Genomic DNA, 21,664 nt, shown 5'->3' with positions numbered 1-21,664 from the left:
GAAATCTGAAGATCTGGACCTTTTTGAAGGGTCCCTGGGTTTTGCCTTGGGAGACTGAACTCCAGCGATGACCTCAGAAAAAGGAGTTAGCAATAAACCTTTCAATATTAATCTGTTTTTCCTTTCTGTTAAAGCTCTGGGGTTAAACCCATTACAAATATCATATTCCTGGTCTAGGTGCTCAGACCCTAAGCAGTACACACACAAACAAAATGGCATCTTGTGCCACATTTCTCACAGTTCTTGAAGCCTTTATCTGACATTGTTAGAGGAAAAACTTTAAAGCACAGATTTCCACAGAAGGCTCAAAATTATCTCACTATATAATCTAATCAGCAATTACTAAAATAGAAATGAAGCTAAGATGAAGAAAAAAGCCAGCAAAAGGTAAATTAACAGAAGTTTTTTTTTAATTAAGTAGTAAGAGATTTACCAAGAGACAGCAAATAAAGATAACATTTTTAAGAAATATCACTTAACTTAGCCAGTATGCTCTAGGACTTTAGTCAACCACCTCTAGTTGCGAATACAGCAAACAAGATCTGAGGGACGTTAGGCATAGTGCATTGTGGGTAGGAAAGGAGCTTGAGAGTTTGTTGGTGGCCATGAACTACAGTTACGCCCAGGTTAGATCAGAGTGTCAGATCTGAACCCAATTGTTGGTGGCCACGAGCTACAGTAACAGCCAAGTTAAATCCGAGTGTCAGATCTGAACCCATATGTTGAGGAATGAATGAAAATTGACACCATCAGATCACTTTTTAACATACATCTATTTTGCTAAAGTATGCAGTTTATTTATCATGCAGCTGGACTTGTATTTCTTTAATAAGTGCAGTTTGTGGTTCTGTGCATTATAATACAGATGTCAGTCAGTCACACACCTACTCTATACACTGCAACATGGTTCTTTAACATGGGAACCTGAGTCTTTCTAGGGCCGCATTACATATTCTTACCATTTCTCACTATATTTCAGTCTCCGATACCCATGATTTTAAAGGTTCCTAGGCAAATAATAGGTTAGCTGCACTTGTGGGTCAATTTAAGCCTAGTCAATTTCCCTTTTTGTGCTCAAAATAACCTATCCAATTTGGTTAGCGATTGACCTTACTTATCCCATGGCTGATAATTATATATTACCCCTAATGAAAATAACTGAGATAATTTGAGGGGGACACATGCATGGGATAAAGCATATTCAGCTGCTTCTGTCCATTAGTAGTAGGGGGGCAGTCCTGGGGTAAATTTTCTATTTCCCATCCACAGATCTAAACTGCACTTGAATATAGATAGGGATGAACTTAGTTTTAGTTGGATAGAGAGTCTGTTCCACAGCAGCGGTATCCTCTGCAAGATATACCCATCCCTCTAAGCAGTTCTGCAGATGCTGAAAAAGAGGTTTAGATCCCTTGACCAAGTATTTTTGATGCCATTTGACTTGCTGATGTTAGAAAATCCATCAAAAATGGGTCCAGAGGATGCCTTGTGTAATACACACAGATCACCTCTTAGCAGTCTGTAGAATACAGAGTACAGTAACAGTGCTTTCAGTCAATCCATGTAGGACATGTTGTTTAGGCTCTGTATCCTTTCAGTACGGTATCTCTGTGGGCATTCCAGTTATCACATGTATCACCGAGATAGATTTAACTGAGTCTTGCACTATTCAGGACTGAGTTACAAAACCAGACTCAACAATTTAGCATCAATCCCAGAGGTGGACAAATCCTGTTCTCGCCTACTCAAAGTCTGATGAGCTAGGATCCAATGTATCAGGTTTGATGATCTAAGCCTCGCTCAAACCTTGTTTGGTGAAACTCACAAACCCCACCCCCACCCCACATATGCATAATAAGAGTCCATACTTATTCTTACAAAAGGAGTGAATGAAGGGCCATTGTAATGCATTGTGATTGTCTTCTCTGTATAAGCTGTGCATGTTTGATAGATACCCCTTTAAGGTCAAAGTACAGTTGTGGTAGGAGTGTATCATAACTGCAGATGATTGAGTAGTTTCACCATTACACTGTTTCTTGGGATTCCTGCTTGCAGGTGCTTAAAGTCCAGCCCGAATACCACCTACCACAGCCTTCACCTTCTCCCTCCTGGCCAGTGGATTCCTCCTCTTCTGATGTGTTAGAAGTATCCTTGGTCTCTCCTTCCCAATGTTCTGCAATACGCTGGCGATGAAAGGGATGAGGCAAATGGAGGGAAGGCATACATAAGAAATAGATATCTCATTTCACTAAATTTCATTTCACCCCGACCACATTGCTGAAAACGCAAATTACTGAAAACTCATTTCAATGAATCTCATTTCACTGAACTGCACTTAGTATATATAGCACTGTGTAGAGTACTGTAAGGCAAGTAAAAGGTATATGCCCTTTTCTGCACTACAGTGCGATCCTGGAGTTAGTACATATAGTTAGGGGGGTGTGGGGGGCACAGCCCCCCACAATGGGCAGGTGTGTGTGTTTGTTTTATATTGTATTTTATCAAAACCGTTAAGGCAGTACATTTTAAACCATACACATGCATAGTTAAACCACCAATGACTAACACTCTCCAGAAGACAATATGTACTCAAAATAATTGGGGGGCTATGCCCTCCCACAACCCCCAATCTGGTGGGCTGTGCCCCCCACACCCCCTAACTATATGTACTATCTCCAGGATTGCACTACAGTGGAGAAAAGGGCATATACCTTTTACTTGCCTTACAGTACTCTACACAGTGCCATATATACTAACTGCAGTTCAGTGAAATGAGATTCAGTGAAATGAATTTTCAGTTATTCATGTTTTCAGCAATGAGGTCGGAGTGAAATGAAATTCAGTGAAATGAGATTCAACAAAACAAAGCAGACCCATACAGAGAACTGACAGGTTACCTGCTACACTTGTAGATTCTAACAGCTTCAGCTCTTGATCTGTTGGATTTTTCTGAGCTACAACATTCACCGTTCCCTTTCACAAAGCAGCACAAAAGGAAAAAGAGTCAGAATCTCAAGCAACGACCATGGAAGAAACAATACCAGCAGTCCAATGCAATGGAAACTTAAACCTCATTTCCAGACATGTCTTTAACCTCTCAAGGTACGAACTTAATGGTTTTGAACCATCAGTTCTTGAAAAGGGACTTACATTCATACCTGCTAGTACTATTGACATTTCTCAAATATTAACTGAAATTAGATATTTCATTAGATCATTAAATTTAAATATTTCCTTTGGAGTAGAAAAAGACTGCAATAATTAGGTGCTTAGAAGGAAGACTACTTTTATCCCCAGTTTTTATCCGATCACACAAGCTTTTGAAAGGGTGGTTGAACATGATATATATTTATCATATCAGTAACAACTGAAGCAGCCTTTTCATAATTTGAATGGTGAAGAATAGAAAGCTATACAATCTTTAATTAATAATGATCAAATTGCAATCAAGAATGCTGATGAAAGGGGTGTGATTGTTATACTTCATACTGATTATTACATTTTTACCATGCAAGAAATGTTGAATTCTAAAGATTATAAGAAAATCACTAGATCTGAGCAGAAAAATATCATAGAGAAAGTTAATAAGGAATTGCATGAGATGCATCAAGCAAGTCACACAGACTTTGATTTGTTTGACCTTCTTACCACTGTCTCACCCGTTACTCCTCTTAATTATGGAATACCTAAATTACATAAACCTCAGAGTAAGCCACCAATGAGACCAAATCAAACTCATCTCTAAATATACTGACTCTGAATTAAAAAGACATATACATTCACCATATACTATTACTAAAGATACTTCACATTTCTTAAAGAATTATGTGTGGACAATAGATAAAAATATTAGTAATTATTTGTTAGTCACCATGGATGTTAATTCATTATTTACATGCATTCCTAATGACTATGGCATTGATAGTATTAAACATTTCTAAATAGAATATACACACATGAATGATACTAAAATTTTTGATTTGTGTAATTTGTTGCATATTATATTAGATAATATTTTTATATTTCAAACACAATTGTAGCAACAAAATACAGACGTTGCCATGGGCGCACCTGTAGCAAATACATATGCAAATATTATTATGTTTATGTGGGAGGTACAATATTTTATATCTAGTTTATTTTATAATAAAGTAGGTTTTTACTGCAGGTTTGTGGATGACCTGTTTCTTATATGGACAGGTACATTAGAAGAATTTGATATGTTTTTTTTTTTTTAATTTGATAAATACATGTACTGAATTCCTAAGGTTTAAGAAAGAAATATTATTACATCAGATTAACTTTTTGGACATTACTTTGTATAAGTCACATATGGGCAATTTTGAAACTAAATTATTTAGAAAACCTGTTACAATGAATACATATTTACATCACACTAGCGTGCATCCTCCTTTTATTTTTAGGAATGTTATGGATAATCAAATGAAGCGTACTGCTAGATTACACACTGAAATTCATTACATGTTATCACAATTAAACAATACAGCCAATGATTTTATACACAGAGTCTATAATTGCAAAGAAATTACTAATACTAGAAACAATAACATTCAAGGATGTGATAATGATACTAGACCTACTTTTTCTGTATGGTGTCATAACGAAAATATGGTTCAGCAAAGTAGTAATATTAATAAATCTAGAAGATGTATTCTTACTTATAACCAAAATACAAAAGCTGTAAAATCTATTATCAGTAAATATTGGCCCATTATGTATGCAACACCAGAAATTAGGAATTGTACAGGTGATAAACCAACCTTTGGTTATAAAAGATGTTATAATTTAAATAAAAAAATTATGTTATGAAAAACAACCTAGAAGTGTTACATATTTTAAGACAAATAAAATAGGAACCCATACATGTAACAGATGTCTACACTGTATCAATATTAATACTGAGAAGAGTTTTACTCATCCAATTACTGATAAAATATTCAATGTGTGTGTATATATGGAAATTGAGATTCTAGGAACATTCAGTATTTAGCTACCTGTCAGTCATGTAATGCATATTATGTTGGGAAAACTAATAGAAGGTTAAAAGACTGCATTAGTAGTCTTTAGTCTGAAATAAATAGAAAACTTAATGCAAATGCATTATATTAACATATTTAAAACACAAATGATACACAATTATTTTATATTAATATTTTTATTTCAAGTAAATGAATCCCTGTGTGGTGGTGATATTATTCAACATACTGAATTAGAGGAATATAAATGAATTTTATGGCTTAAAGCTCATTTATCGCCAGTCTTAAATGATTTTGTATCTTTAAAACCTTATTTGATAGAATTACATCAGAGGGTAATTTTTATCATATGATTTTTATTTATTTAAATAGCTTTTATTATTTAAAAAGCTTTTAAGTGAAACTGCTAAGTCACATAGTAAAGTTGCAGATATTTTGTTTTTCCTTTGAACAAGAATATGATATTTTCATACAGGCTGCTTATTCTGATGAAGACGCACATAGTTCTTAATTTAGCAGGCTCAGAAGCCATTAATAGGGAATGTTTATTTCTGTATGCACCTGCTGTTTATGCAAGGGAGGGGGAGAACCGCCATATTGTGATACAGGCTGAAACACAGAAAGATCCTGAGTGTTTAAAATGGAAATTTAGGGAAATGTGTAACCCTCAAATGGATATTACAATGGAAAGGCACATGTTTTACACAAGAAATCAAAAACCTGGTGAAAATATAGCAGCATATATTACTGACTTGAGAAATAAAGCTAAAACATGCAGATCTGGTGATTTGCAAGATGAGTTGATAAAGTTCAGAAAAAAATGTGAAAAAAAGAAAAAAATGATGACTGTCCACACAGATAAAGTTAAGCGCTTTCTTTCATTGTAATCACAATGATCTTCTTCAAATGTGACCAGTAAATCAATTAGGTTTAAATACAAAATTGGATTAATAAATAAACCAATCAAATGTCCATTCATCTAATTATTAATTAATATATACAATTTTCTTAAAGGCAAAAATATAACATGTGAAATATAACACTTGACATATGTACAAAAAGCATATAGCACATACAAAATGTGTGCCTACTCTAACAATGTTTGTCAAATAAACTGTTTAATAGTATAGTCTATTATTTAAAAGACATTTAATATTTAAGGTCTCATTCAGACCAGGAATATGATCTGCCCTAAGGAAAACCTGCCATCTGAGCACCTTGTTTTCCAGTGCATTGTTAAATTCTGTAACAAATGGAATCAAATCTATTTCATCCAACAAAAAAATACAAATTTCTTGAAGTTAGAGCACTCCAGAGCATGTTTGGCTAAAGCATTGTTAGTGTCTTTATTTTTAATAGCCAAACAATGTTCATAAATCCTTTTATAAAGGGCTCTAGTTGTTTTTCCCACATAAAAAGTATGACAGGTGGAGCACGTAGCCAAATATACTACCCCCATACATTTTCAGTTGTATCTGCCTTTACTAACCACCATTTTATTAATGTGTGGAAAAAACATATTTTTTGAAGAATCAATAAACCTACATTGTTAGCAGTTATAACATGGGTAGGTACCAGTGGCTCCCCTAACAGTTTTGTGTTCTCCTATTTCTAAAATAGACCTTACACTTGCAACCTTTTTATAAATGAAGTGTGGGTCCCCTAGTATTCTTGCTAAGTCTTGGTTTCCCAAAATGACTTTCCACTTGTTGGAAATTACCTATTTGATACTGTGACAGTCAATACTATTAGGAACAGGAAAGGCACAATCCATTTCTTTTACTTTCCCACTGTTATTAGTTATAAACCCACTAGTTAAAATTGGTGGGAACTTATCCATCCTAACCAATAAAATCTGCTTGAAAATTTCCCTCAGTTTTGTCTGTGTGGACAGTAATAATTTTGTCTTTTTTTCACGTGTTTTTCTGAAGTTTATTCTGGTTTTCATGAATTTGGTGTTTTTTACATTACATGAGTTGATAAAGGATAGACTTCTACGTGGTGTTAATGATGCAGTGAGAAAGATTTTCCTTTGAGATAGTGATTTAACATTGAGCAAAGCTATAGAGATTTCTCAAATATATGAGCTTACAGAGAGGCACACAAATATGCTTATGAATGAGAAAAGCACGCATACAGTAACTAACAGTGCGAATGTTGATAGTGTACAACATAAAGCTAAGATGAAAAAGCAATATAAACTAAAGACTGTGCCAACACCCAACTCTAAATTTAAACAGAATGGGGCCATAACATCAGACCTCATTGTTGACTGTCGTAATTGTGGAGGCAATCAAGAGCCTAAACAAGAAAAGTGTTTAGCATTTGGGCAGCAATGTCACAAATGTAAAAAGTGGAATAATTTCAAAAGGGTTTGTAAGCCAAAAGGGGTACATAATTTTATTAAATGAAGAGTATCCGAAAGAAGCAAGTAGATCAGATAGAAAGCTGTGAGCAAACTTTTTACGTTGATGGTAATTCTGTGATTGATGAAACAATTAATACAGTGAACTATCAGCCAACTGGTAGTCTGGCAGCAAAAAGTGAAATATTTTGTACTGTTCGGATTAATGGAAAACCTATAGAGCTTAAAGTAGATACTGGGTCCAAGTGCAATGTTATATCAGCACAAATGTTTGCCAAAGTAAAAGCTGGTGAGAAACTTGTTTCAACAAAGTGTGCAAAGCTTGTTGCTTATAATGGTGAAAAGATTCAAACTGATGGCACAGTAGTTCCCACATGCCATTCTGCTGGGAACATCTACGACTTGCAGTTTGAATCAAAAGACATGTGCAGTCACAGTTCGGCCTCAAAGACAGTTTGAGAGTGGGACTGATTTCATTTAACAAGGAGATTCACCATAAAAATCTGAACAACCATGGTAATTTTACACAGACTATTTTTAGTGAATATGCTGATCTTTTCAAAGACGAGCTTGGCAAACTACCAGTCACATATTCCATGAAGTAAGCCCAGGTGTCAGACCAGCAAGGAAGGTTCCAGAAGCAATGCAGAGAAAAGTGAAAACAGCACTAGACAAAATGGTGAATTTAGGTGCAATTACTCCAGTAAGAGAGCCAACTGAATGGGTATCCTCCATGGTCGTAACTCATAAGAAAAACTCAGATGATATTCAAATATGTATTGATCCCAGAGATTTAAACAAAGCGCTTACATGTCCTCATTATTCGATGTGCACAGTAGAAGTAGCAGCTGATCTTATCCCAAATGTCGCAATTTTTTCAATCTTAGATGTGAAAAGCTCATTTTGGCAATTTTCGCTGAATCACAAATTTTCATTAACTACTTTCAGTACACCACTTGGTAGATACAGATTCTTGAGAATGCCATTTAGGATAAATTCTGCCAGTGCAGTATTTCAACGTGTGATAGTACATGGATAACCTGAAGAAATTTGCTCTATCATAGTAGACCACATTACTGTAGGGGGCAATGGTGAATGGTGAACATGATAGAAACCTCAAGAAAGTCCTAGAATATGCATGTAAAGTCAATCTTAAGCTGAATCTGACATGGAGATCCTCCAGAAGGGCCTAAATGAGACTGATGCATGGTGTCAAAGCCATGGTCTCAAGCTAAATGCAAAAAAATGAGTAGTAATCACCTTTGGAAAAAACAGAGTAACCGCAAACTACAACATAGGAGTTAATCCCCTGAAATCTGAAGAAGAAATAAGGGATCTAGGGACCCAAGTAGATAGTCAGCTTTCCTTTGATAACCATGTTGCCAAAGTGGTTAGAAAATCCTTCTATGTGACCCATCTGAATCACAAAAGGGTTCGCATCAAGATCTAAGGATGTAATGGTGCCCCTCTACTCTTCCCTCATCAAACCCATTATTGAGTACAATGCACCAATTGGAATGTACCTGGCTAGACATCTCCAGCAGCTGGAGACACCATAAAGGTACCTAACCAAGAGGATTACTGGCCTCAAACAGTTGCCCTATGCAGCACCATTGAAAAAGCTAAGACTGTTCTCTGTTGCATACCACTTTCTCAGAGGCGATCTCTGTCTAATGTACAGAGCCATGTCCAACCCAGAATTGTTGAACATGCTCCATCTTAGCAAAACCAAATCTACTCGAGCTACACACTCTAGGGATATAAACCTCAACACAACAATGAATAGAACATGGTGGAGGGATAGATTCCCTTCGCAGAGACTTCCCTTACTATGGAACAGGATCCCGATCTACATAAGACAGAGCTCCTCACTATCACTCTTCAAGAGGAACCTTGATGAGTGGATGGGTAACAGAAAGTTCACACCGGGGATCACACCAACAGCACTACTAGATAGGGGTCAAGGGTACTAGCTGCTAGTACAAGGGTCTAGGGAACTACTAAAGGGGCGGTGAATACCACACAACGTGGCTGGGCTAATATATGCCTTCGGGCAGATAGCCTAGTACCAACCTATGAATCCTCAGAAATGTAAATTCAAGCTGAGAGAAGTTACTTATGTGGATCATTTGTTTACTAGTTCTGGCTTACACCCAGATCCATCTAAGCAAGCAGCAATTCTTGAGATGTCAGTTCCAGACAGTGTCTCATCTTTACAATGTTTTCTAGGTATGGTCAACTATTTAGGAAAGTTTATTTCAGACCTGACTGAGCTTTCAGCTCCATTACATGAGATGACACGCAAAAATGTAAATGGGTCCTGATTAGAATAACACCAAAAAGCATCGGACATTCTGAAACAGAAAACTGCCAGTCCACCCACTTTGAGATATCATGATGTTCACAAACCAGTAACGCTTTCATGAGATGCTTCTAGTATGGTCTTGATGCAGTATTTCTTCAAGAAGGTATACCAGTAGCCTATGAATCCAAAACTTTAACCTAGACTGAGATGCAGTATGCACAAATTGAAAAAGAGCTTTTGGCAGTAGTATTTGCATGTTCAAAGTTCCATTATTATATTTATGGAAAAACTGTTCAGAGACCGATCTCCAACCTCTAGGGACTATTCTAAAAAAAGCCAATACATTCTGCCCCAGCATGTCTGCAATGCATGATGTTGATATTGCAAAACTACAATTTCAATATAGTCTATACTAAAGGCAAATATCTATACCTTGCTGATGCTTTGTCAAGAGTTCCCAGACAAACCAAAGAACAGCATGACAATGAGAAAGCAGACCTTGATGTCATGGAAGTCAAAAATATTTCCTCATTGCATCTTGATGAATGAACCTATGAACTCAGAAATCACATAGCTTTGGAACCTTTTCTTCAGAAGCTGACACATTTTATCAGTCAAGGATGGCCATTGTGACAAGTCAGTCTACCACCTGACATACAGATGCATTTTCCTTACAGAGACATGATCATAATGGAAGATAGAATCATCATGAATGGTCCTAAAGTGTTTATTCCTTCAACATTACAACAGGAATATATCAACATTTTGCATTGTGGTCACCCTCTGAACTCCTTCTTTGGCAGATTTGAGGAAAACACCATCACTGTACCTTCTAAAACAAATACTGACAAAGAGGCAATAGTGCTCACTTTAAACTCAGAGGAGGTGAGACTTCAGCTTAAGAAGATGAATCCTAGGAAGGCTGCTGGACCAGATAACATACCTGGCAAGGTGTTGAAGGGGTGTGCTGATCAGTTATGTCTGGTACTGACAGACATCTTCAATTCATCTCTTGCAATGGAGAAAGTTCCCTCATGTTTCAAGGAAACAAGTATTGTCCCATGTCCAAAGAAACCCCTACCCTACCTGCCTCAATGAATTCAGACTGGTCGCCTTAACCTCAAATGTCATGAAGTGCTTTGAGAGGATTATGAAGAAACATCTATCTGCAGGTCTGCCTAAGTCATTCGATCTGCTCAAGTTTGCATACCAGTCAAATAGATCAACTGCAGATGTGATATCAGTCTCACTACACCTTGCACTAAAACACCTAGAAGGGAGGAACAACTATGTCAGGCTGCTGTACATCAACTTCAGTTCTGCATTCAACACTGTGATACTGACACAACTGGTGGATAAGCTCATGAAACTTGGGATAAACAAGCACCTATGTAACTGGACTCTTGACTTTCTGACTGGTTGATCCTAACCCCAATGGACATGCACTGGAAACAACACCTCTCAATGCATAGTCCTGAATACTGGTGTTCCCCAAGGTTGTGTGCTCAGCCTCCTGCTCTTCACCATCCTAACCCATGACTGTACTGCAAAACATAACTCAAACCATATTATAAAATTCACTAATTATACCACAGTCGTGGGTCTCATTAGTGGTGGGGATGAACACTTTGATTGCCTTGTGTGACAGGATCAATCTGGACCTGAATGTTAATAAGACCAAAGAAATGATTATGGACTTCAGGAGAAAGACAACAGTTCACCAACCACTCACTATCAAGGCGGGAGTAGTAGAGAAAGTCAAAACAACCAAGTTCCTGGGCCTTCACATCTCAGATGACCTCTCCTGGACTGTTAATATCAACCATATAGTCAAGAAGGCTCAACAGAGGCTTCACATTCTGAGAAAGATCAAAAAGGCCAGGCTCCCAGTGTCTGCTCTTACCACTTTTTACAGGGACGCCATTGACAGTATCCTCACTAGCAACGTCATAACATGGTTCAGCAAATGCACAGTTGCTGAGAACAACAACTTACAGAGGGTCGTGACGGTGGCTGAGAAAATCTTGGGCACAAACCTCCCTTCTATTCAGGAGCAAGAAAGAGAACATACTAACTAATAGCTGATTCAGTCCACAACTGGTTCTCACAACTTGCATCTGGAAGGAGGTACTGCAGCTTCCACTGTAAGACTACCAGATTCATGAACAGTTTGTATCCTACAGTTATGAGATTTATTAACTCAGATACCAACCATAATACCCGATACACTGAAGCCTCTTTTTTTCATTTAATCCTGCTCAGAGCAATTACTGCCAGTACTACTATTATGCAATATGATGGCTATACAGAATCATGTCTAAGGTTAACAAGTGCAATACAGTAACTAAACAGCTACTACTCATGAATCTCTATTTATTCTCTATCTTAACGGTGAAGGGTTTTGGTGGTGGGTATTTATTATTTATCATTGGATAATGGGTATTGAGTGTGTTTATCTAATGTGAACTACATGTCATACGTGTTATTTTCTTTCTCATGTTATTCTCTGATTCTGCTGTATCTGTGTTATTTCCACTGCATTTCTCTTGTGAGCTGGCATTTATAATTTATTTTAGGCTGCACTTTGTGGTCCTAAATGGCAATAAAATTTCTTTGAATCATTTGAATCTTTAAATCTTTTGAACCCAGGTACTAATTCTACCAAAAGAAGGGTAAGAGACATAGTATTTTGGCCTTCTATGTCAAAAGATATAGAGAAGAAAACTCTAGCATGTTCTATTTGCAATAGTAATAAAATCATACCAACAATAAGAACCACTTCAGCTAAACCAGATTCTTGAATTACCATGGTCGACAGCTGTTACTGATATTTTCAAATGGAATGATCAACATTACTTAGTAGACTCTTACTCAAATTGGTTTGAAATTGACCTTCTTACTAACTTAACATCCAGCACTGTCATTATGAAATTGAAGAGACATTTTTCTGTTCATGGTGGTCTGCACAAAGTCGTATCTGACAATGGTACATGGTTTAAAAATCAGCAGTTCAAGAAGTTTGCTGAGTCTTGGGACATTGTCAATGTTACTAGTAGTCCTGATTATTCACAGTCCAATGGATGAGCTGAGAATGCAGTTCAAAGTGCAAAATGCTTGTTCGAGAAATCCAAGAGAGATGGTACCAATGTATCTGATGATGTTTTCCTCATTCTGCTTCACTGATGGGTTACAGATCCAATCCTTGGATCTGACTCAGCCGCCTTCTACAGACTTCGGCTTCAAGGCTTGTGCTCCTCCCTTATCCACAATCCTCTGCCCCTAGCTCAACCTCCCCAGATCTCATTTGCCACCATTGCGTACAGATGTGATTTCCAGTGCCCGAGAAGATAAGTGATTTCTTTTAAAATATTAGCTTTAAAAATGGAACTAATTCTTATTTTCCTTTAACAAGTTAGACTTGTAATTTTTTCTTCCCTACTTTTTTAGCATATACGAGGTCGTTAGGGCTTCTTTCCTCCACCTTTTTTTTCCTTTCAGATCTTGGCTCTTCTTTTCCTTTTCCCAAAAAAGAAACAAAGCTTTCCTTTAGTTTAAGTTTCTCTTTTAGTATGGACAAATCAACAGGTTTCAAAAGATGTGCCAAGTATGAAAGGAAAATCCCGCACTCAGAAGTGCAGGACAGATGTGTTTATTGTTTAGGAGTGGCTCACCTAGATTCCCCTTGTAATATCTGCGAAGATTTAATCCCAGAGCTATTCAAGAGGGGGAAAACAAACTTATTCTGAAGGGCCTTCTGCCTGCACCATTATCTTTCCCAGGTGCTCAACTCCCCCTCAAAGGGATCACACATTTCCAAAGCTACAAAAACACCACCACAAGGAGTCTAGGGTGTCTTTGGAGTCTCCAGCTAAGATCCCTAAAGATTCGGATTTGAGAACGTCATTGCTAAGACCCCATGTTGGCTAGATTTGACAGCTCTGAGTAAGCTTTCTTCAGAACTGCAGTCTATCAAATCTCCGGTTCCATCTACTTTGTCAGATCCAAACAGATTGGATCAGGGCATGCATACAACTCCTTGGATTCACAGGTCCCTGGATCCAGAGTCTATAATTCATTCACCTGGGAGCTCTATTAGATCTGTCTCCCATGGTTCCAATGAAAATCCTACAAACACCAAGGCACTCTCATTCTTCCTCAGTGGCTTCTTACAGATCCTCTAAAAGCCTGTACAATGATGTGGGACAAGATGGTTAGGTCTATTATCAAAGTTCATATCCAGATGGGGGTACTGCCAACTCCATCCCCTCGCGGATCACAGAGCATTCCTCCCTCTTCTTCTTGTCCTTCTCTGATCTGAGTTATGGTTTCATAGCCCCCGGACAGCAGTCTTCTGAGGTATCTGGGGTCGGATCTGAGGACTTTTGTTTCCTTGATTCTGACCATGACCTTGACTACCTCTGCTCCGAGATCCTTGGATCAAAGTGAGTCCCAGATCCGGATGTCACTGCTGGATCTGAGGGGCAAGGTTCAGCTCTAGTTTTATCAGATCATTCCCTCCCTCTTGGAGCTTCAGCCCTAAACAACATGGGTCCAGTTCTATCTGGGAGTCAGGTTCTTGGTGTGCTCCTGCCTTCTTCTTTGAGAGCTTCAGTTCCTAGGGAGTTTGGCAGGGTATTCCCGGGACCTTCAGCTTTCCACATTTTAGAAAAGGCTTTCTCTGCAAGCAAAACACCGTACCCTTTGACTTCTGTGTCTCCCTGTATTCCTGTATTGCATATGGGTCTTGGACCATCCATTTGTGTCCAGGGTCAGCCTGCCTCTAAGGACCTCCAGACCATTCCACTTGAGGTGGCTCCTTCCTCTTCTGATTCCTCCCCCTGAATATCCTACAGAGGAGATTTCACAAAAGAGGTCGTGCAAGAGGCGGCACTTGGATTCCCCTATGGAGTCTCTTACTGAGGATACAGATTATGATGTGCGAGAGGGGTCTGCCAAATCAGCAGCGGATGATGTCTCCTTTGCAGACATCTTAAAGCAAAGAGGAGGCCAGTCATCCAAAAAACCCTCTTTTGACGAATCCATATTCCTGGAGGCCTTCAGGGCAGGCCTGTCTATATCTTGGATAGTCTCCTGGCAGACGTTGTTATAGATCTTGTCACCCATTGGGCTTAGGAGGAGCCAGACACTATAGAGCCTGTACCAAAGTGCCCAAACAAAATCCTTTCTCCCCTGAGGACCGCACCTTTTGGTGTAAGGGCATCCCAGTTGATGCTATGGTGGTAGCAGCAGCTACAAAGAAAGAGCTCACTTGGCAGAGCTCGACTGTCCATCCATCAAACAGGAAGCCCAGAGAGCTGGACAGGTTCTGGAAGCGCACCTTTGCTTTGGCAACATTTGCTTTTAGAGATCTTAATTACTTGGCACACTTTACTTGCCTACAGAGAGACCTGCTTAAGGGACTCTCTGAGTTCTTTGTGGAGTGCATGCCTACACCGGAGCTAGATAAGATTTCTCCTAAGCTAACCACTCTTACTTCCTTGGCAAATTCCTCCATGAGGCTCGTTTCCCATTCAGCGGAAGGATCCTCAAGGGCAGCTGGCACTGGCATTACGATATGTTGTGCATGGACGAGGCTTTGTGATTTCATGGGGTCTTTTAAGATGTCTTTTGCCACTGTCCCCGTTGATAGTTCTTCCTTGTTTGGACCATCAGTTAAGGACACCTTGACCCACAGTGAGCAAGAAGGTAAGATCTTGTCTGCCATAGGGATCAAGTTTTCCACCCCTCAATGAACCTACTCAAGGAATCAAAGAGGGGCTAAGAAGACTTGGTTCTATAAATCCCAAGGTTCTTTATTGATCACAGTGGAGAGTACTCCTCCAGAGGCAAAGGAAGAGGCTTTAATGGGAGATGCCACCCAAGAAGCAAAGGGGGCCCACAAAACCAGGACTTCAGGGAACCTTTTTCTGACAAGACCTTTCAGTGCTCCTGAAGTGCTGCCAAACTGTCTGATTCTGGAGGCAGTTGGGGGCTGTTTTTCCCTGCAACCAGATGCCTGGGCCCAAATAGCAACAAATGCTTGGGAGCAAAGCATAATATTCAGAGGCTACTACATTCCTTTTTCTCTACCCGCTCCAAAAATTCAAGAGAGACTCCCCGAAATTCCACCCAGCCAAAGGGAGTTGACAGTTGTAGAAATAAAAAAAATACTGCAAAATAGAGTCTCCACGAGGTTCCAGCTGAGCAGAGAGGATCCAGAATTTACTGCTATTTATTTTTTGTACCACAGAAAACAGGGGACAGGAGGCCTATTCTGGACCTAAGCAGACTCAGTTTATATGTAAAGAAAGTGAAGCTCTGGATGGTAATGGTTCAGCCTATCCTTCCGTTACTAAGGAAAAATGATTGGATGTGCTCTGTGGACTTAAAGGACACGTACTATTACATAAAAAATAGACAGATAATCCAGAAGTCATTGTAACTGGTCCTGAGGTAAATCTGTTTTATACAATTTATTGTTTTAACATGTGATTTTATTACTTTATTTTGATTGGTTCTTTTTTGTATTAAATATGCGTATTGTTTATTCAAATATCCCGAATTCAAAATATCCCTAAAGATGTACATGAAGAGTGACTGGCTATGTCCATGTCTAAACCTTGACTAACCCAAACAATAATCAGAAGAGGTAAGATAAACAATAGCCATGCCCATGTCTAAACCCAGACTAACCCAACTTATACCAAGGCAAAAGTAAGCCAAACATTGCTCACAGAGTTGATTACCCTTTTATTTTCTTTCTACACCCTCACTGCATACATTTCTCTACACCATTAGAATTCTCTTATTCCATTATCAGGAAGATACGTTATTATTCTGCCCATACTAAATAAATTCCTTCTTACCTAACCACCTTTCTCTTAACTATCATCCTTACCTTCTACCTGAAAATCCTTTTTCTTTTATACACACTTCTGATATGTGATTATTATCTCTGTATACTTATTCCATTAACCAACGTTTTATTCTTATCTAAATGTAACCTTGACTTTAATTTGTCACTGATTTTGTTACATGTTTTTAGATTTCTCTGTAACCTCAACTTTAAGTGTCACTTAATTTCAATGTGGAGCTTTTCTCCCCGGGCCTCCACTGAAAATGGATATGTATCCAGTCGGACTTTCCCGGTTAACAAATGTAAAATAAAAATAAATTGTTTAAGGTTTAAATGGTCTGATGAAGCGGTGTTGTACGACCGTGAAAGCGCTCACCGCTTTAATAAAATCTTCATGCGCTTAAAGTCATCGTAGCCTGGAGTCTTCTTGTTACATTTGGAAAAGATTTTCTATTTAGGCTGCTAATAATCACATTGATCCCTTTACAGCATGTGTTTCCTCATTCCTTTCCTTTCTGGAGTCTTTATTTAAAGAAGTTTCTAATTTTGCAACCATTAAGCTCCAGTTAGCAGCCATATCCAATTTCCATTCAGGATTGCCTTTGGCATCTATCGCTTCAGCCAGGTTATGCAAAGCCTTTATGAAAGGTATTTTTTTCTTAGACCTCTGATCAAGGACCTGGCTCCTCTGTGGGATATGAATGTCACCCTGCAAGCTTTGACCCAAATACCCTTTGAACTGACTAATGATTGTGACTTGAAATATTTATCCTGGACATCTGCTGTACTCTTTGCTATTACCTCAGCAAAAGAGTTTCTGAATTGCAGGCACTTTCGTCCAAGTCTCCTTATATTACTTTTCAAAAGGATAGGGTTTACCTCTGTACTCATCCTTCATTCATGCCAAAAGTAGCTACAGAATCTTACATAAATCAGTGCATTCAGTTACCAGTACTCTTTCCTAACTATTCTAACAAAGGAGAATATATGTTACCTTTCTTGGATGTTCACAGACATCTATGTTTTCACCTTCACAGAACAAAACAATTCAGGAAATCAGAGCAGTTGTTTGTCTCTTTTTTGTCTAACTGTAAAGGTCAAGCAGTTTCAAAAGTGACAATAGTAAAGTGGATAACCAGTTGCATATCTGTTGTTTATGAGAAAAATGGTTTGAAGTTGCCTAGCCTTAGAAAAGCCCATTCAACAAGATCCATAGCTGCATCAGAGGCGTTTTCATCCAGAATTCCTATAGATGACATTTGTGCTGCAGCTACCTGGTCCAGGTCTCATACCTTCATGACCCATTATAAGTTGGGCATGGTTTCCAGGAGTAGAACCTCCTTGGCTCCTTGGTAGTCCAGCATATCCTTCCTTGAGTCCACCCAAGAAATCATGTAGCTGGGGACTCTGATCCATCAGTGAAGCAGAATGAGAAGGACAACATCAGATGTTTTGGTTATGTACTTACCATAAGTTGGCATCTGTGTTGTCCTCTTCTCATTCTGCTTCACCTTCCCACCCAGCCATCCTCCTCCAAACACTTTGGTTCTAGAGGACCTGGAAAAGCTTTTGTTGGAACCTATCTTCCAGGTTGAGCCTTTGGTTCCTTTTTCTTTTGTCTTCTTTCGATAAGGGGCAGTAAACTCGATCTGAGGAGGTTAAGCTAGGGGCAAAGGTTTGTGGGTAAGGGAGGAGCTTGAGCCTGGAAGCTGAAGTCTGTAGAAGGCAGCCAAGTTGGATCTGAGGATCAGATCTGTAACCCATTAGGGAAGCAAAATGAGAAGAGGACAACACAGATACCAAGTTATGGTAAGTACATAACTAAAGATTTTCTTAATTTACTCAATCTCAGAAACATTCCTCAAGAAAATTTACTTGGTTCACCTACTCAAAGATTAATGTCTAGACAGACAAGAACAACCATGCAGATCAGTAAACAACTATTGATTCCAAATGCTAACAACAACAGAGTGGTCAGGACTCAACTTTTGAAAAAAAACATCAGTCACAAAAGTTGTTCTACAATAAATCTAGCAACCTCTTAAGACCATTGAAATAAGAAGAGATCATAAAGATGCAAACATCTAAAGGATATGAACAACTGGGAATTATCAAAAATATTTGTGAAGAGCCGAGATCTTACATTGTACAATCGGAAGGAATGGATTTCAGAAGGAACCAAAGACTTAAATGTCTAGTCTCCGAACCAGTGACGCAGCAGATTTGATTGTGGCAAAGACACTGTTTCTCAGAGTGAATCTGCACTGTCCTCTTACTTACCTCAAATAATTCTGATGCAATCCTCAAAGTTTCTACCGAGAAGAATTCCCCAGAGACTGTCCCTGTCGCTAAATCCAGTCAAAGTTTTTATGTAACCAGATCGGGTAGAATTTCCAGACCCAATCCAAAATATGCAGCAACTTGGACTTGAGTTTTGATTTGTTACTAATATTGGAATGTTATCTAACATGTAGATTGTCTTGATCTCCTATTGCATGTCGAATAAATCAAAGAGGGAGGATGTACATCATTGAGTGTACTGTTTCTAATCAGCCACTGTAGCTAGATAGCACATGTATATAAGTACTGAGTAAGTGCAAGAACCATTTTGTACAGTCACTCAGAGTGAGTGCAGGCATGAATGGAGATGCATATGCAAGTTTGTTTGAAGTAGTGAGTGAATCAGCTTAAATACAAGTTCTAATTACAGTTCCTGATGATGTTTATGTATAATAAACTTGAACCCATACACTGCTTCATTGTCTCTTATTGAATGCATGAGACAAGCAACAACTAAGGTGAAGAATACTGCAACACTGACATGGAAGGACATTCACAGATGCCATGAGACCCAACATCCTGAGGTATTCACTCATAGTGACTGAAGTCTGAGTGGAAATCTTAGAAATAGATCAAGATATAAATCTGTTTTTTCCTGTGGAGGAAAAGCTCTTTGAATCGAAGTGTCTAGCTGACATCCCAGAAATACAATACTGTGGGAAGGAGTCAAAAAAGACTTTTAAATGATCTCTTGGAATTCCAGCTCATGTAAGAGATTTCTCACCCAAGTGAGAGATTCTTGAAACTTTGAAAAAGACTGTGCAAAAATAAACAAGTATTCTAAATATAGAACATATGGAGACCCTGTAGCCAGCAATGAGTTATAACTGAGCCTAGATACTTTGCAAACACTCTTGGTGCAGTGGATAGTCCAAAGGGCAAGACAGAGAACTGATAATATAATCCTCTCAAACAGAACCTTAACAAACACCTGAAGTCTGTATGAATAGGGATGCAATAATAAACACCATTTAATTTTAGTGTTAGCAGGAAATGTAAATGAGGAAGAAAAGTTAAAAGGTTAAGTGACAGAATTTTAAATTTGGGCACTATCCCAAAACAGGTTTAGAACAGAAAGATCCAGAACTGGTCTCCAAGTATCTTCCTTGGCACTAAAAATATAATTGAATAAAATTCTGTACCTGGTCTTTCCAAATCAGGGCATTTATTTACTAAGTTTGTCTGACTGGGATTAGTCAACATCCCTTTTCAGTGGATGCCTGGGGAGAAAAGCTCCAGTCAACTGCTCTGTAACTTGTTTTCCATCAAATCACCAATATTCTGCACTACTCACTACCTCTGAATCAGATTTGGAGTCTTAATATGTTTCCTCATTCTCATACTCCTGCACAGGTTCAACGCTTTTTAACAGTCTACAAAGTTTTGTCCCCAGCAGGAATAAAATATTGAAAAGCACCAGATACATCCAAAACTTCAACTTCTTTAACTGACATTAATGCAGTGCTGCCAAAACTAAGCCCATTTACAGTCTCTGAATGAAAAAGTAATTTTTGAAAATAATCCTTCTTTTCCTTATTTTGTATACTTTACTGAGCTTCCAAATTAATAAGCAGATTTGATATTTCACTACAGACGTCTTGAATCTCACTAGAATATGATGAAGCTGCCTGGCTGTGACAACTGGACCTAGCCAAAATATTTGAGGTGTCCTCTTGATGTGACATGGCCTGCCTGCAAACAGTCCATACCACCAATCTCCAATAAATATATGCCACAATATGTGCTTCCTCTTCTTTTTCTGGAATGCTAATCACTTGAATAATTTTCCTACATGCCTCAGATTGTCTGCCTTCAAACACCTACCTTGCATATTGTTCTTTCAGTGTGTTATTCTCCTGCTGTAAGACTGTGATGGCTTTCGATCGGTCAACATTTCATCACTGGCAATGTGTCCTGAACTCTGTCAATATCATTATCCAGATTAGTACTGCCCTTTTGAATTTTGTCTAGAATTTGCTCTAATGATATTTATTTGGTGTCAATGGATTTAAATATACCCCACCTTTCATCAACAGTGGCCACTTCCTTTTCTCCATTTGCTATTTGATGAACTAATGCTCCCAAGATTTTGGCAGCTTTTAGCCTTTTCATTTGTTTGTCAACTTCTTCCCTTTCAACATGAACAACAAACGTATTCCTCTAAACTCTTCTGTCAATGTCTACTACAATTAGCATCAAATGCTGCCACTTTATTCTAGCTTGGTTCAATAGTGGCCCAAGGAACCAATTACTTCTCATTGTATCATCATGTAATCTCAACATATATATGTTTGTTTTGATATGTGTTCAAATGCAATGTACGTGCACCTATAAGTTGTCTTTGTTTAATGCCTCCTGGAAATACTACAGTTTGCAGGATCAGTTCTGATTTGACACATTATTATATCATCTGCACAGATGATATAAAACAACATATAATAATGTCTGATATTTGACTGAACTTTGATGTATGCCCTAATACAGTGTTTCTTTTGCTATGACTTGCCTCCACCTAAATGCGCCACTGAGTATGAGGAAACCAGTCTGCTGTCTAGCCAATTAAGCTGGCATGGTTCACTCTGTTGAAAGTATTAAAAATAATGCAGATAACATTTTCCTGAAGTCTCTTATTTACAGAAACATGACACTGCTGTAAAAAAAGCTACCCATACCTCCCACCACAATTTGCATGCTGGTATATCTTCAGTTCACCCTGAAGCATGTTTAATACAAATCTCTCCATGATTCATTTTACTACATACCTGTCTCCTTTGTTTGATAAAGCAATTTCACGAAAATCT

At 38.3% G+C, this 21,664-nt stretch overlaps 1 protein-coding gene across 3 annotated transcripts in view; it reads right to left on the bottom strand.

The window, feature by feature from the left end:
• The window catches only part of GABPB1 (GA binding protein transcription factor subunit beta 1), a 2,781,617-nt gene that overhangs the window by 808,416 nt on the left and 1,951,537 nt on the right, over positions 1–21,664 (bottom strand). The window lies entirely within an intron of this gene.

Source organism: Protopterus annectens, chromosome 7.part0, assembly GCF_019279795.1.
Source record: "Protopterus annectens isolate FY-2018-M chromosome 7.part0, PAN1.0, whole genome shotgun sequence".
Taxonomy (NCBI): domain Eukaryota; kingdom Metazoa; phylum Chordata; order Ceratodontiformes; family Protopteridae; genus Protopterus; species Protopterus annectens.
The sequence above is the reverse complement of the archived record's forward strand: the minus strand, read 5'-3'. Positions and strand labels throughout refer to the sequence as shown.